Raw genomic sequence first — 16,615 nt, forward strand, 5'->3', positions numbered from 1 at the left:
CAAAGTGCTCGTGTATAAATTATTATTATGCTATATTTGTTTTATTTTTGTAAGTACTGATTTTTAATTTTTTATTTAAAATTTCATATAAAATAATAAAAAGATAAAATGTCATTTTAATGATTTTATTACTTTCTTAAAAGATGATTCTTAAGGTTGATTTATTAAATGAAGTGAACATGACCAAAAATTATTTACCTTATTTATGTTTATAAATAAATTTATTTTAGAATGTGGTTAATAAATTATTTAAAGCTCATTTAAGATTTATTTAATGTTTGATTATTATATATTAATAAATAAGAAATTATTTGATGTATTACGGTGAAGTTTTTAAACCCTATAATCGGGGTTAAGAGGTTGACAAATGTCATATAAGGGTATAATAAAATGTTAAAAAATAAATACCTAAAACAAGGAGACACTTATCAAAATTTTAAGGTCGTGTGAAATAAAATAAAAAAGAGTATATTGTCAGTGTACCAAATATTAACCCTAAATTTATTTGTGTTTTTTGTTTGTTTATGATTTATAAACATTATCCGTAAACATATTCATTTAATTTAAATCAACTAACACAAATATACATAATTTTAAATAAATAAACACAAACACAATTTTAAAATTATTAAGCACCATAAACCCCGATAGATACCCTAAACCTATAGACTCATTCAAACTCAATTCATCTTCCACCCTAATAAATTCAGAAGTTACTTATATGTGTCCATTGTCAAATGCATGACATTAATCAATCTGCAATAAAATCAACATTTTCCTGCTGTCCCAACTATTCTCCGATTTAAACTTTTTACATTCTAAATCAATTTATTTCAAAATTTGGACGGCCAAGTATCCCCGCCTGTCACGCGGGTGACTGGGTTCGATCCCGGGCAACGGCGATCTATCCTTTGGTTTATATTTTCTGACAATCTAAAGTAATTTATAACAAATAATATAATTTCGAAATTATGACATCGAAGTCGTTGTAGTATAGTGGTGAGTATTCCCGCCTGTCACGCGGGCGACCCGGGTTCGATCCCCGGCAACGGCGTTTTCGTATTTTTCCTTTCCTTTTTGCCTCTCCATCCTAAGCACTTTCCTCCGCTTTATCTACAGCAAAAACACCTCCTTTTTTCAATGAATCATTTTTTACCTAATCCAAAATAAACAAAGAAACAAGAGAATCTTTGTACACCACCACCACCAAAAATAAGCAGTACAGGGCAGAAAGCATATGAAGACATGATAGTAAATTCTTTCAAAGAGATGAACAATGTTGCCATAGGTATTTTTAGTCACATTAACCTTCGACTAAATTTAAGATAGAACTAGATTAAACTCTGAGAAGAAGACAAAGCTCTTCTAGCATTGTTTCTTTTTTATTCATAAGACTCAAACTCAAATTCCCTTATATAATCTTTATTTTACCTTTTTAATATATATATATATATATATATATATATGTATGTAAATGATGCCATGCTTATAATGTGGATGAAAGAAAAACTTAAATTAAAAATATATTTAATAGGTGAATTATAGGTGGGGAGACAAAAGTTTATTTATAAATTATCATGTTCAATTTTGTATAATTATATAAATAAAATTTTAATTGTGGTTCAAATGTATATATAAAATTTTAATCTGGATTCAATTGTATACATTTAAATAAATACATCGGTTTATTTTTATATTAGATAAATATAATTATTCGTATGTATAATATGTAAACTTCCAAAAGTCGGTTCTCACGTAAAGATATGAGAAAATTGGTTGGGTTCCCCTTGGGGCAACAATGCAACACCGACTTAGAAGAAAATTCAAACCACTGCTTTGCACAGGGAGACAAGTTGAAGTTATGGTGGAGCGCCTTGTAACTATCATCAACCAAAACACTTAAAAGAGTACTGCTCACTTCTTTCCGCCGCTATACCCCCGTATATACCTCACAAGGAGAAATTTTTAGTGGGAATAGAGGAATATTGGGAGCTCCACCAACCATGCGATTTGACCCTTGGAAGAAAAAATCTACAGAAGAATGCTTATAGCATAACGATATAGGCCATGCTACTATTGATTGCCTTTGCTTAAAGGACGCCATCAAGGAAGCCGTGGGGAAGGGATAACTTGAAGAATTTGTAGAAAGGACACCATACTCCCAACAGAGAAAGGCATGAGGAAGAGGACCTCAGTAGGCATTCTAAAAGTTTTAAAATTTTGGTTTAGAAAGGGCCCATAGATGTGCATAAACACATCTTTTTCCTATGGAGAGGATCTCCAAATGTTAGAAAATGAGAATCTTCGTCGGGAAGATAGGGCCCCAAGGGAAACCAGCTAGTAGGACCGTATCATCAACTTCATAGAACTTTTGATCCACTAGCGAGATTGTATGTGCAACAATCGAAGGAATTATCATTCTCCATTCCTTAAAATTATAGACCTCAAATATACATGTGCATCACTCAAAAGGAATTATTCTTGAATCTTTTAGTTTGATTCGGAAGGAATTATTCTCGAAACTTTTAGTTTGATTCGGAAAAATCTAAAAGCTCTGCATTTTTCATGCACTTGTCATGAAACTAAACCTGTTTATGGGTCGAATTATTCGCTTAGACCTGAAGGCTAACTCGAAATTTGAGAGGGTTTGTGCAAAAATGTTAAGCTTATTTAAAATATGATCCAGGCTCTATCCATTTTTTTTTAAGTTTGTAACATTTTGTATTATGTTATTTTTATATATTATGTAATTTTTAAGACATAAAAAGTAAATCTATAGTAATATATAATACTACTACAATGCAAATATTAAAAAAAATAGATAAAAGGAAAAATGTTAAGATAATTATATATAAAATTTTAATAAATTAAGATAATATAAATATATGTTTTAATTTTTTTAAAATAATATGGGTAGACCTAAAATAGACTTGGGTTAAGCATTTGCAAATATGAGAGTATTTGAACGAAATTTTAAGTCCATATTTTGGCCAATATTTTTAGGCATAAAATATCCTTTATTTAAATTTATCATTTGAAAATCAAATTTAATTGAATTCGTTTGAGAAACATTTAAACCGAAACCAAATTGAACACAATAAAATTCAAACTAAATACCATAGTTTTAATCGATTTTTGATTTTTTATTTGATCCTAATTTTAAATGATACTTCTAATTAAGATTCTTTTCCAACCCTTAAATTAGAAAAAGACCGTACTTAAACATGTTTGAACCCATGCTTTTTAATTGTTACAATAACAACAGTACCAACTGAATCAATTATGAGACACTAAAATCTTTTATTATTTAAGAAAATGAAGAAAAGAAATTCTGATCTTAGAATACCATTCCACCGAGCTTGACAAAGATATGGTATGTTCAAACTGATTTTTTATGAAAGAGAAAATTATCCTTTTAGAAAAAAAAAAGTTAACATTCAAATTAGGCTTAGGAATTTCTGTGAAGTTAAACAGAATTTTCTTTGAAGATGAATGCTTTGCTTTAGAAAGAGCAAAAAAGAAGAGCTAAAGAATAAAATCATTAAGCATATAACATATGGCAGCCCAGGCCTAGTTCATAGCTGACCATATCTTTAAACACGCTTCAAATAGTGAAAAGAAGGGTAAACTATCAAAGTAGTTATTTTTGTTTGTCTCATGTTATATTTTAGTTATTTATGTTTGAAATGTTACGTTTTAGTCACTTATATTATCGTGTTATAGCATTTTAGTCATTGAGCCATTAATTGTCATCAACGGTGTAACAGTAAGCTAACGTGGCATGTTAAATCACCATTTCAAACGGAAATTTTAAGTTAAATTCTAAAATTGGTCTCTATATTTTTTCATTTTGAACAAATTTTTTTATGTTCTTTTAACTTTATTTTTTTTAATTTTCCATTCTCTTCTGCTTCTCCTTTTGTTTTCTTTCCTTCTTTATTTCTTTTAACATAGTTTTTCTATGATTTCCATTTGTTAAAACTAGTATACAAGCTTGCCTCACTCGAAAAAAATTAAATTGTTCAAAAAAATAAAAGTACGGGGACTAGTTTTAACAAATGGAAAATATAGAAAAACTGCATATTAAAATAAATGGAGAAGGGAGGAAAATAGATGGAGAAGCAAAAGAGAACGGAAAATAAAGAAAAAGTGAAAGTTAAAAGAACATAAAAGAAAAAAATTAAATTGCTCAAAATGAAACAATATAGGGACCGATTGTATAAATTAACCTAAATTTTTTTTTTGAAATGATAATTTAACGTGCCGCGTCAACTTAACGTTATAGCGCTAACAACAATTAATAATTCAGTGACTAAAATGTTACACCGCAATAATATAAGTAACTAAAATGCAAAGAAAAATAACTATTTTAATCATTTACCCTTAAAAATGTAAGTAGAATTTTCTTGTAATTAAGTTTGAATTTTAAAATAATTATTATTAGGAGGATTTTATTTATATAATTAATTTTAAATCATAAAACGAACAAATTATATATAATAAAAAAAACCCATGGTAGCCTCGAATATTAGCCATATCTTCCATTTCCTACTTTGTCTGAGATTAGTACAACAGTGACTATTACACGGAGTTAGGTGAGTAAAAATATGTTAATATATAGAGAAAGTATCAACCTCATTTAATAAAAAATTATATTCAATCCAAACGTATATTAGTGATCAATAGTTTAATCCTCATTTTAAGTATGGAGTAGTTCTAAAATTCGTGATTAATATTTACCTTTTAATGGGCATGTAAAATACAGAACATTAATGGTTGGTTAAAAAAAATCTACTCAAATCCGTGATCTCCAATAATAATATTTGTTTAAAAGAAATTGGAAGAGTACGAACCGAAAGGCCTCGAGGATTCTATGTGGTCCGAAAAGCAAAAGCCACTTTAGCTCTTTCTTTAGGTTTGATTCCGCATAAATTCTAAGGTCTCTTAGGATGCTTCATTAGAAGGCACACCACAATCCTTCTTAACATTATATATATTTACTAGAATTTCCCCATCCATCATTAACAACAACCCAAACCCAAAACAAAAACAATCTTTGTTTCCTCACCTTTGTTACTTTCCTTTGATAAAAACAACCCTTTCAATGGACACCACTCGAAAGAATAAAGGGTTCTTCAAAAGCAAGCTGCTACCCAAGTCTTTCTCTCGACCCGTCACCAAGCATGGTAGCGGAGGAAGCCGAAAGGTTTCGCCGTCGATGAACACCGCCCAGAACATGGCAAACTATTCGTCCACGCTGATTCCAATGGTAACGTCTAAGCAACCAACTGGTTACCAACAACACAAGGCGGTGCCTTACTTTAGGTCGCCTAGCTTTTACGACCACAACGGCTACGCAAATGAAACTTGGGGTCTTGGAGACGAAAACGTGGATTCCATGGCTTCCACCTTTATTTCCAATGTCAAAGAACGTTTTAAGATTGATGGAGAACCGAGTCTCTGCCATGGCTGAGTTTCAACCAGTACTAATTGTTCTTTCAGTAATTATATAATCTAGTAATCTACTAGTTTTTAGCTACTGATTGATTATATATTATATATGTAAAACAAGGATTTATAGTTCTAGTGATGTGTAATCATTTGGGTTTTCATCCATCCTGAAGTATATTTCTTCTACATGTGTAGTTTATGAGTACTTATTATTACTATATGTAAAATACACCGCAATCTGTGAAACTATCCTTATTTCTTTCTAATGAGAAAATGACAAATTAAATTTTATTCTCAACTTTTAGTATTTTTAGTTGGATTTAAACTTTTTAGGAGAAAAAACTGAAAATCAGGAGGAAAATTTTAATTTGTCATCCTTCTATTGAAAAGAAATAAAATGACATAGAATCACAATTTCATACAATCCTTCTCGATTTTAATCTGAAGTATTACCGATCAACATGTTAAAATTTAGCTAATTTATTTATTAATTTATATGATACATATTACATACGCTGTAAGTATGAGGTAATGTTTTGGATGTCAACTTCGAATATATTCTGTGGTGAAACACCTAAAGTAACCCATATTATGGAGGACCAAATGAGAAATGTGAAAACCTATGGATTCATTTATACTTGAAGATTCATGTTTGTGGAAAAAATGATAACAAATTAAAATTAATAAAAGTTATCAAAATTATTAAATTTTAATAAATAAAATATAAGAAATATTTAATTTTATTAAAATTAGAAAAAGATTATAAAATTCATAAAAATTATAAAATTTTAAATTTTATAAAATGGTAAAATTTATAAAATATATAAAAAATAGAAAAATATATATACAATTTTATAAAGTTGTAAGAAAATGATAAAAATGTAAAGAAATATAAAATTAGTAAAAGAATTATAAAATTATCATACCAAAAGAAACATTTTGTATTTTTTCTATAATTTTTATTGTTTTTATTATTTTTTGCCACATATCACATTGTGGTGCGACACGTGATGACTTTAACTGAAAAAAAGGGAGATTGTTAACTTTAACTGTCAACGGTTAAAGTTAATGGTTAAAGGGCATTTTTGATAGATTTTATAATTTTTTATGATTTTTATAAAATTTTACAATTTTTATATTTTTTACGATTTTTATATTTTTTTTTCTAATTTTTAGTAAATTTTAAATATTTTTTATTAAAGTTTAATAATTTTATAATTTTTATTGATTTTTATTTTTTATAATTTTTTTGTCACATGTGACATAATGGTTGTGACACAAGGTGGCTTTAACTGAAAAGAAATTAAGGGCAGTTAACTTTAACGGTTAGCTGTTAAAGTTTACAGTCAAAGGGCCTTTTTGATGCATTTTAGCAATTGAATGCAAAAAAAAAAAAGCAATGGTTTAATTGCTTTTTTTTGAAAAAATTGAGTCTTTTTCATGCATTTTGACAATTTAAGTACTCAATTGAGTGCAAAAAAAAAAAGCAGGGACATTGCTTTTCTTGAAAAATTTTGAGAGGCTTTTTTATATATTTTGAAAGCTCAAGTATCTAATTTAGTGTAAAAAAATGCAAGAACTTAATTGGGTTTCTAAAAAAAATTGAGGATTTTTTACCCCCTTAAACTTAAAAAAATTAACATTAGCACAAAATAAATAAAAAATATAAAAAATGCAGATGAAAAAAAATTAACTTAGACGGTGATTTAATTTGTAGAGTTAAAAATTTAAGGTTTAAAATTTATAGATATAAGTTTTTAGTGCTTCGAGAAAGTACCATCCTCATTAAGGGTGTAAACATTAGAAAACCAATCATGATTATATGCTCCACTGCTTGACGCTACCAAGGATGGAGATTGAGGGTTTAAAGAAATGGGTTATGGCGTATTTGTTTAGAGGTGGTACTGATCCACCTTGTCATCTATGTATTCAACACCTTGTGCTTATATTAGCTTTTTCTCGATGTGCCACTCATCTTCATGCTAATATTTGTTGATTGGACCAATTGGTGTGTTGGATGGGATGAATGAAATTAGAGAAACAAGTTAAGTGGGAAGTCGTATTTATATTTATAACTGTAGTATGGATCATCTTTATGCATTTCGACACTTGGTATAAATTTCTGTGAAAGTTTGCATCTAATTTGATTAAATGAAGTTGAATCATCAATAATTTTAAAAGTCAAAATAAACATAAACGATATGGAATGCTTTAGAGTTTAGGGAATGGATTTTATTTTTACATGTAATATTATGCTACCAACTAAACAAGTTTTTGTCTAAATGTGTAATGTGATGTTAATTATTAACCTTAAATAATTTTTCTTGAATTTGTTCTCTTAATTAAATGTGTTATTCCTAAATAAATTTTTACTCACTTTTACATATGTTTGACTAAATCCTAAATACTACACCATAACTTATGTTCCTAATTTCTCAAAATTAATTGAAGAAATTAAAAAAAAACTAATTCGGAATCAAAATAACTGTTCTAAGTAAATTCAAGAAATGTTACACAAACAATGATTGTGGAATTTAGCAAGGTATTTGCCTTATAAATATGCCCAAAGTCTCATTCACCTTCCAATCGCATCCAATGGTTATTGTTGCAAGATTATCTAATGATATGCAAGTGTATACAATCGTCAATAAGTAATAAAGTAGTGAGTTAAGAGTATCGTCTCCATAAAGACTGTATATGTAAGGCAAATCTTATAAAATTACCAATTGACAAGTTGATGATAGAAATAATTAAAAGTGAATTGAGTTAACTAATTAACCTAAATAAAATTACTAAGTATGTGAAACAAATAAATGTGTTAACACAAAATAATAAGCAACAAATCATGAGATTTAATTACTATGACATAAAGGAGCTAGAATAATTACCTTCCCTTAACTTAGAATTATTAGAAACAATGCTAAAGAATGTTACGGCGGACCCATGACAATTTTGGTGGTTTACTAACCCAAAATTTATAAGTTATGAAGTCCTACTTTTAACCTTTTAGTTTCTTTAGCATATTTCTATGTTCAATTAACTTCAAAGTTTCATATGCAAGCATCATCTCAGGGGTTATGTAAGGTAACAATATTGCTAAATATCATTACTAAATCAATCATTAAGTAATCAATCATGCACCATTCAAATAGTGTGTCCACTAATTACCATCTTATTTAAATTAATAAATTAGTTCATATACTTCTCAACATTAATTATGTATGAGTAAGCATGTTCATGATATTATTTGAATGAATAAACAACCAATGCACAGAACATGATCAGCAGAGTATTAATAACAGAAGCTAAGGAATTGTGATCATTCTAGCATCAACAAAATTAAGTGATCATCATTAAATTGAAAGTAAAAGAATAAGTTGCAATCATGTTAATCAACACTGAACAAAATAAAAGATTAAAAGAAAGGAAACTGTAAGCCAATTCCGGTAATTTTCCGTGGCACTGCTTCCATTGCTCCTTCTTCTCTCTTTTCCTTTGCTCCTATGCACAAATGCTCTCAAGTTGCCGAAATTGGCTGCTCTCAATAACTCTAAATTGCTCTCTCAATTCTATATTGTTTTCTTTTAAAATGTGATGTATTGACAGATGGATGAATGAACTGTTAGAGTATGCCCAAAGATCAATCATGAGATGGTTGTAATAACATACTTGATTTATCATGTTTATTAATTTAAGGCGTTACCATTATTATTTCAGTTTCTTTTCTGTGTATATAAATAAACTGTTTTATAATAATGTCACGAGAGTAATATGATTATTCTTAAAGGTCCTTAGTCAAGTATTATTGTAGGATAGGACAACAATAATGCATTAAGACTAATATGTAGTTGATTGGTGATAAAGAGTTGTCATTGATATGGAATGTCAAAATCAATGCATGAATATGTGTGTTAGAGAACAACATATTGTACTGACCCGTTATGAGTATGTTTCTTGGATTATTATGTAATTGTCACAACATTACTCATAGTGATTAATATGTATATGATCCTCAGACTTGAGATCATCATAATCCCAACATCGTGAGTTGTATATTTTGATACAGTCAAACGTACACCGTAATTGGTTGTTCTATAAAAGCTGATGTTGGATATACCACGACCTATGTAGAGGGATATGGTTGATCGATATAGGATAAGTCCCTCCTACATAATGGGAGTAATATCTTAGACCACTTGATTGAATGAGACTAGAAATGTATGGCCATGCTCAAATAAGCTGATATGAGATGTCATACTTATTTGTATATCATAGTGTACTTAAGATATCAAGGAACATGGAATGGACTATGCAAGTGTGACTATTCCATGACTTGTGTCCAATCCAGAGGTAAAGGACTTAAGGATTATTGCATGAAAAGTTAATCATAAAAATATTATGTCGAATCATGATTTCTTGTGACTTAGGTAGCAATGATGCATTGCTAGGTGCCACTCATTGTTTGTAACATTGGAATCGTTCTAGTATTACTGCTAACGTTACAAGAACCTACAGGGTCACACCCTATAGTTGAAATGAACGGAATAAAACATAGTTGGTATTGTGTTTGGTTGTCGCTTGAATTAAATTAATTATAGAATTAATTTAATTGGATAATCAAATATCGAACACATTATATACAAGGTTATTGTACGTATAATGAGAACATGAATTTGGTTAGTATATAAATTCAAATAAATATATAGTTTACCGAAATCATTATTATAATTAATGTAATTATAATTTTCGGTTTAAAACATAGTTATATTTATTTAATTTCTAGAAACCCTAAAAATAGATATAAAAATCTCATTTTTTCTTTGCTTGGGGTCTAGCAGCCATCAAAGAAAAGTTTTTCCAAAATCAGTTTTGGGGATTCCTTTCGTTCATTGTCAACTGGGTGAATTACGTAGAGGCCGGAGTCACGATAGGTTGCGGCTTGGTTTGATAGTAGATTAGATTACTCGTTGCTGACGCGTTGCTGTCTACTCAGAATAAAGATTCGGTAATTTCGAAACCTTTATTTCACCCCTATTCGTTCCTCACACATGGATCCATGGTTAGGATCACCGAATGTTTTAATTTTCCGCTGCGCCGTAGGGGTGTTGGCGTTCCAACATGAACGATCTCAAATGCTTGCCCCTATTTATACTAGTGAGCACCCCTTATCCTTTTACTATTTTTGGCGTCTCACCCTTGATTTCTCTTTATAGGTGGATGATTTGCTTGATTCAAGGGAGAGGGTGGACGATTTTTCTTGATTTGGGAGAGGAATTGCTTGATTTTCTCCATGGAGGTTAGTGGTTGCAAGATTCTCTCCATGGCTGATTTGGTGGTCAAGACTAAGCCTCATGGATAGTTTGGGCTCCCCTCTCCTACTAGTGGACAGTTTAGGCCACCTTTGGTATGTAGACTTGGTCCTCATTGATGTTTTGAAGTCTTCTTGGTTGCTTTTGGCCTCTTAGACATCCAAGCTTGTAAGTCCACTTAACATTGGGTCAAGATGAAGCTATGGAGTCCAATCATGCTGTATTAAGGTGACCAAAATGCATATTTTTGTGCTTGACCTCATCTGTAACACCCCGAACCCGAGTCCATCGCCAGATTACGGTTACTAGGCATTACCAAACAGATCACAGCTCAAAAAAGACATTCATTTCAACTTATGATCGTAAATTAACCTTATCAATACATTTAGCCCGTTTAAATTTCAGATCTTAAATCACCCATATTCATCTCATTTGCGTTTAAAAAAAATTATTATCTAAGCTTAAACTATTATATAACGTATATCATGTATGTTATAATTATTACGCAGTATCACCTAGTATATGAACTCCAACATATTTGGCCTAAATAACCTCAACAAATGGGCATGTATGAAATTTTTAAACTTCATAATCATGCACTCAAGTTACAAATTTCATAATCAAGCCAAACCACATTTATTTATTTATTCACCTCATGAACTATTCAGATAGCATACTAATCAAAATTTAGCCATTCACACGGCCTAATAACATATATTTTTACACAAAAACCATCATTACAAAAAAAAAAGAGAGACCAAATACACCACTTTATTCATCATGCGATTATGCGCTTATGATCACTTTATTTAAGCAAATTTCTTTCACCTATATTGAAACATATCATACCATCACAAACCTAATCATAGTAATTCAACCTTAAGTGATTACAATACTAGTATATACATTTACCTTCACTAATGAATATCCAAATTCACGTACACATCAAATACTAACTCTCAAATTATTTCTAATATAAAATTTCCTCAAATTATAACACCATAACAAAACCATCAATCAAACAAACATATAAAATGCCCATTCTTGCATTGGACAACTGAACTTATATAATCAAAATTCCAACAAATATATATCGGTTTTACATTACTAAACTAAATTATACAAATATCCACCATTCAATGTTTATTCCACAACTCATATTTCCAAATTTAACTAACTATCAAACCACTTTTTAATCTACCTATCAATTCTCCATACCGATTTATAACCAAATCTCAATCATATATATATAAATAAATAACCTACTTTCATAATAGTATCAAGTTCTAGCCATATATGCACAAACTTTAACATTATTACCAAACAATATAACCAAACACCATATATATATATATATATATATATATATATATATCTATATCATGAAATCCACTTCTATAATAAACTATTGCCATGACCGAACATGCATAGCATTAATATCAAAATTAAGCCATTTTAGCATGGCTAAATATCTACAATTCAAAACCAAGCATATCAAGCTAGACTATACATGCCATATGACATAAATACAAGTTTTCAAAAAAATCTATAAAACAACAAATACACATACAAAGTATGCTTGGAAAGCTTAATAAGTCATAAGTAATTAAATTAACAAATGAACATTAATATGGTTATTTCAAGTAGGTCGAATACTCTCAATCTCAAACACATGTATTTATAATCACATTTAAACAATTAGTTCACAATATCATATTATACAACAACACCTACCTTTATTATCAAACTTTATATAAACTTAAACATACATGAATCATTTAATTCGAACTCACATTCAGTTTTTACCGTACCATTGCCCGTTGAACCGTTCGGAATCAAATAGGATACTTAGATAACTCGGAAAGCTCGTACAATGCCAACATCCCAGACATGATCTTACATGTAATCAAATATCGATGCCACTGTCCCAGACAGGGTCTTACACGAAATCATATACGATGCCAATGTCCTAGACATGGTCTTACATGTAAATCTCAAATCGATGCCAATGTCCCAAACGTGGTCTTACACGAGATCACATATCGAAATCCTATGTCATGACATATGTATCCTATTTATTCCTATGTTTCGTACGGGGCTTTTGGACGTCGTAATTCGATCGAATCGAACTCGTAATTAATTCTCCCATGCTTATATCAAATTCGACATTTACCCAAATATATTTAATAATTCAATTCAGCACTTATAATTTATACATATTCGAAATTAACAGCATGTATTTACTATGAACTTACCTCAGACAAAGATGAACTGACCGGGACGACTATTCGACAACTTTTGATTTCCCCCGATCCAAATCTGATTTCTTCTTTTCTTGATCTAATAAATTCAAATTTGGCTATTTAATAACACATTTCATTCAAATTTATTCCAAAAACATATAAATGAGCAATTTGCATTTTAACCCCTAACATTTTATATTTTTTTACAATTTAGTCCTTATTTCACAAAACACAAAACACATATACTTTAAAAAATCTCCTAGCTTGGCCGAATATCCCTATAGCTTATATAAGCCCTTCAATTTTTTCATTTTCACAAATAAATCCCTAATTTGGACTTTTATCAAAAATTACTTAACAAAATTTAATAATCTATCAACAAATATTTATTTTTCATCATCAAACAACAACAAAAATTTCTCATCAATGGCAATTCAAAAAATACACAACCAATTCAAAAATTAGGGCACGGGCTAGTTAGAATACGATACAACGATCTCAAAAACATGAAAATTATAAAAAACCAAGCAAAATACATACCAAATTTTAGCTTCCAAAGTGCCGAATGCTTAAAATTTGTTCTTCAACTTTTGGCAAAAACAAAGCCAAATGCATGGCATTTTGTGTTTTGTTTTATTTAATATTAATATTATGTTATTTACTAATTACTATTTTAACCTTAACTAATTCATTTAAAAATCCACTACCATATGTCCATAAAAGTTCACTCATACTTTCATTGGTATAATATCAACATAAGGACCGCACATTAGAAAAGCCATAACAATAAAGCACTTTAAAAATAGCTAGCCACTTTTGCATTTTACGTGATTAAGTCCTTTTTCACAAATCGGCACACAAACAATAAAATTAATTCACAAAAATTTTACACATGTCAGCTCACATACTATAAGCACGGTAAATAATATTAAAATATTTTTCTGACTCAGTTTTGTGATCCCGAAACCACTGTTCGACTAGGGTCTAAACCCGGCTGTTACATCATCGGTCCAAGGCTGCAACAATGCTATGGCGTTGCACATCAACATATGAATTTCTAAGTCTTCATTTCCTCCTAATGCACCAACTACCTTCAAAGATAAAGAAATCACATATTTAGCATAAAAATCAACCAAGATAGCAAATTTGTCCTAGAATTACTGAGAAATATAATAAAAGTTACAAAATTTGCTGTCACCCACTCATCATTTACATGAATTATCGGTCTAAAAAGTATAAAAAATAACTCTATATTCTAGAGTTATCACACTCCCAAACTTAATTCATTGCTCGTCCCAAGCGCTAATATTTAACAAATGCTGAAAACATACACACCGCACTTAAACAGAATTAACCCCTCACAAAGTCATGCATTAGTGAAATTATGCTCTCAAATTTTGCAAATATGTAACTCAGATGCATATATCATTCAATTTCTCTCACGTATTAAAGTGCTAACAAAATTATGAACTGAATGTCTTCTCCTCATGAATGTGCACTTAGTTATTCCCAATCAATTTTTAATTCCCTTGATTAAGCTAAGCAACAATCTTAAGGTTTAAATTATGTCTTCATATGTTGAACTCAGTAATTCCTTTCCACTAATGTAGTAAGCATAGTAATCTAAATCAATAGGGCTTTAACAAGATTGTAATGTGGCTTGGTTCAAGGTAAAGAAATAGATGGATATTTTTTAGGCTAAACAACCTTAAACTCAGCTTACCTTGGGCCTCTGAAATGCAATCATCCCCTAAAATACCCAAATTTTATCTTTTTCTTAATTTGGAAGTATGTGCTCACTGGTACCCTTTTTACAATTTCTAAAGTTTTTTTAGCATCATATCATCTAGGGTACCTGCTCGAGCATACAACTAGATATAAATTAGCATTAAGCACTTGCAATAAGCACCCAATACCCCTCTCTAACTCCCCCAAAATTAAACACTAAAATGCCCAAAACAAGCTGAGTCTAAGGTTTGGAGGAAAAAAATAAAGACAAGTATTTAAACAAAGGATGACTCATTAATGCAAGGTTTTAAAAAGAACAAGCCATACAACTCAAATTAGGTCTTCAAGGGATATATATTTAATAAGGTTGACTTGAAAGGCTTAAATGATTCAAACAAAAATTTGCCTAAATCCTTTTTAAATCGCTATGCCTCCTAGGATTCCGCATCGAGGAGATTATCAAGTCAATTCTAAAGACTTAAACCTTCATGCATGTTTAGTTTTTTTAGAGAATTAAAATTTCATGGTTGAGCGCATACACAACCACTAAGATCTACATTCGTATCACAACTCAGTTAACATAAAAATACTAGAGGTAATAAAGATTTATACCTGCACTAGAGCTAACATTATTATGCAAAATTAATTAATGTTGAGCATCATTTCACTTAAACATACCTTTTTGTGAGTATCAATTCCCAGAAAAGAGGTCATGCAAAACCAAGCATGGTCCACCACCCCCAAACTTAAGAGAAGGAATTCCCTCATTGCTTAAAAGCATTTATTAAAATAGAAAAATTGAAAAAAAAAATGAATGTGACCTGTGCACCAGGTAGGGTCCCAAGAAAGAGAAGTGAGTCGTATTTGACTGCTTAAAAACCAAGCTTTTCCTTGCCAGAGCTACAAGACCCTTTCTCTTTTCCATGGAGCGGCATATTGTGCCAGTAATGATCCCAGTCTAGGAATGGGTTCCATTGAGAACAATCCTTACAATGTTGTTCACTGCTGGGTTGGTGACAAGCAGGAGACATTTTTTGAAGTTATGAGGAACTACTTTGCAAGTAAAGATAAAAACTACAAAATGGGTCGAGGCACAGTGGTGGTGGGGAGGTTCGGTGGGAGAGACAGAGGGATGGGGTGGGTGTGGGGGAGGGGAAGGGGAAGGAGTTTTATTTTATTTTATTTAATATTAATATACATATTAATATAAAATTTAAATTCATTATTATAATTTTAAAAAATTTACAAATTTAACAAATTGATGTAACTGTAGTGGTGAAAGTTTGTTTGAATCGAATGAAAAAATTTTGTGTTAATCGAGTTTACGAGTCTTATTTTGTCATCCTAACTTGATTCTAAATTTTTTCGAATCGAGTCAAATAAAATCAAAATCGAGTAAAATTGTTTGAGTTAAATTAAAAAATTAAACATTTTAAATTAAAATATTGTTACACTATAACTAATTACATATTAGAGCACATAAATTTGAAACCATATATGTAATACCAATTATTTGCCCGGCCCTACCAATAATAGAATACAATAGCAGGCCCAATAAAATTAAAACCCAATACCCAATTGACCCCAGCCCAAGACCCAAACATTAAACCAAAACTCAACTAAATCAAAAAAAAAACCTAAGCAAAACCCTAGCTGCATAGCGACCACCAATGAGACCAAGCCACCTTGCGTCTCGAACGCCCTCTCCACGCGCGCCATTTGCTCCCCACGACACCTGCAAAAAATGGACTCAAAGAATCCGGAGGAGAAAAACCAGCAAAGAAATAGCATTATCGATTTATTTTCTTTTTCTTTTTCAGCCTATAAAAGGCCACTTTCACTTTGTAACGGGGGGATTATTCAGTGTAAAAAAGATACGAAAAT

At 30.3% G+C, this 16,615-nt stretch overlaps 1 non-coding gene across 1 annotated transcript; it reads left to right on the forward strand.

The window, feature by feature from the left end:
- Positions 1–982: 982 nt before the first annotated feature.
- On the forward strand, positions 983–1,054 carry TRNAD-GUC (transfer RNA aspartic acid (anticodon GUC)). Its single transcript has one exon. It is a non-coding gene; the product is annotated as a tRNA-Asp (tRNA).
- The last annotated feature ends 15,561 nt before the right edge of the window (positions 1,055–16,615 follow it).

Source organism: Gossypium raimondii, chromosome 4 (assembly GCF_025698545.1).
Source record: "Gossypium raimondii isolate GPD5lz chromosome 4, ASM2569854v1, whole genome shotgun sequence".
Taxonomy (NCBI): domain Eukaryota; kingdom Viridiplantae; phylum Streptophyta; class Magnoliopsida; order Malvales; family Malvaceae; genus Gossypium; species Gossypium raimondii.